At 49.3% G+C, this 1,930-nt stretch overlaps 1 long non-coding RNA gene across 1 annotated transcript in view; it reads right to left on the bottom strand.

Moving 5' to 3' along the window:
* Window positions 1–1,702: 1,702 nt before the first annotated feature.
* LOC125488233 overlaps window positions 1,703–1,930 on the bottom strand; it is a 1,125-nt gene continuing 897 nt past the window's right edge. Inside the window, exon 2 of the long non-coding RNA XR_007266260.1 lies at window positions 1,703–1,742. This is a non-coding gene — a long non-coding RNA (uncharacterized LOC125488233). The remainder of the gene's footprint in view (window positions 1,743–1,930) is intronic.

Here is a 1,930-nt window from a genome sequence, read left to right as displayed (position 1 = left end):
GGTCTAGGCCCGAAACGTCAGCCTTCCTGCTCCTCTGATGCTGCTTGGCCTGCTGTGTTCATCCAGCTCTATACCTTGTTATCTCAAATTCTCCAGCATCTGCAGTTCCTACTATCTCTGAAACACAAAGCACCTAACCTGCACATCTTTGGACTGTGGGAGGAAACCAGAGTACCCAGAGGAAACCCACGCAGACACGGGGAGAATGTGCAAACTCCTCACAGAGAGTCGCCCAAGGGTGGAATCAAACCCAGGTCCCTGGCGCTGTGAGAGAGCAGTGCTAACCACTGAGCCACCGTGCTGCCCCGATGTTGTGCCGAACTTTTACCCTAAACCTAAGGTCTATCTAACCTCCACCCCTACATTATACTATCATCCATATGCCTGTCTAATAGCCGCCTAAATGCCCCTAATGACGCCGACTCCACTATCCTCTCCGGCAATGCATTCCACACCCCGACCACTCTCTAAGTAAATAACCTACCTCTGACGTCTCCCCTGTATCTACCTCCACTCACTTTAAAACTATGTCCCCTCGTAATAGCTACCTCCACCCCAGGAAAAAGTCTCTGGCTGTCCACTTTATCTATATCTCTGATCATTTTGTACACCTCTATCAAGTCACCTCTCATCCTTCATCGTTCCAAAGAAAAAAGCCCTAGCTCTCTCAACGTTTCCTCATAAGACCTTTCCTCCATTCCAGGCAACATCCTGGTAAATCTCCTCTGCACCTTTTCTAACGCTTCCACATCTTTCCTGTAATGAGGTGACCAGAACTGGACACAATACTCCAGATGTGACCGAACCAGGCTTTTGTATAGCTGGAGCATAACTTCACGGCTCACAAATAGAAGAGGGCCCAGAACAGATCCTTGTGGTACACCACTCGTAACTGAGCACCATGTTGAATATTTTCCGTTCACTACCACCCTTTGTCTTCTAAGGGTCAGCCAATTCCGAATCCAATCTGCCACTTTTGCCCCTATCCCATGCCTCCTTACTTTCTGCATGAGCCTACCATGGGGAACCTTATCAAACACCTTACTTAAATCCATGTATACCACATCCACTGCTCTACCTTCATCCACGTGTTTGGTCACCTCTTCAAAGAATTCAATAAGGTTTGTGAGGCATGATCTACCCCTCACAAATCCATGCTGACTATCACGAATCAAACTGTGCCTTTCCAAGTGATCATAAATCCTATCTCTCAGAGCCCCTTCCAATAATTTGCCCACCGCTGGCGTAAGACTAACTGGCCTGTAATTTCCAGGGTTGTCCCTATTCCCTTTTTGAACAAGGGAATGACATTTGCCACACTCCAATCTTAAAGCACTATACCCGTGGACAGTGAGTGTATGAAAAGGAAAGGTTTAGAGGGATATGGGCCAAATGCAGGCAAGTGGGACTGGTTCAGTTTGGGAAAGCAGGTTGGTGTGGACAACGTGGACCAAAGGGTCTGTTTCCGTGCTGTATGATTCCACGACTCTCTATAACTCCACCCTCTGCCACCAGTCCCCAGAAAATGAACCTGGAATTTGGGATTGCTATCCCACTGAGAGATTTACTCACCGCGCGCAGCCACCTTCCACCCCCCCGCCCCGCCCCGCCCCGCCCCAGCTGTCTGACCAACACTCACCCGCGTTGTCTCTGCTCAGTTTGTTCAGACACTCCTTGGATTCAACATATTTGGTCTGAACCAGTTTCAGCTGCTGGATGGAGGAAGTTAAAAAGTCGGTCTCCTGCAGAGAGAGACCACAGTGTGAGAGAGAGAAAGAGACTGGAAGACACAGAGCGAGGGGCACACTGAGAGAGACAGAGACAGGAGCGAGAGAGAAATAGAGAGAGAGAGAGAGACAGAGACAGTGAGAGAGAGAGAGAGGGGGACAGAGAGAGAGACAGGAAGACACAGAGAGAGGGGCACACTGAG

The sequence above is a fragment of the Rhincodon typus genome, unplaced genomic scaffold (genome assembly GCF_021869965.1).
Source record: "Rhincodon typus isolate 14 unplaced genomic scaffold, sRhiTyp1.1 hic_rhity00000077, whole genome shotgun sequence".
NCBI lineage: Eukaryota > Metazoa > Chordata > Chondrichthyes > Orectolobiformes > Rhincodontidae > Rhincodon > Rhincodon typus.
Note: the sequence above shows the minus strand (reverse complement) of the source record. Positions and strands in the feature narration are given on the sequence as shown.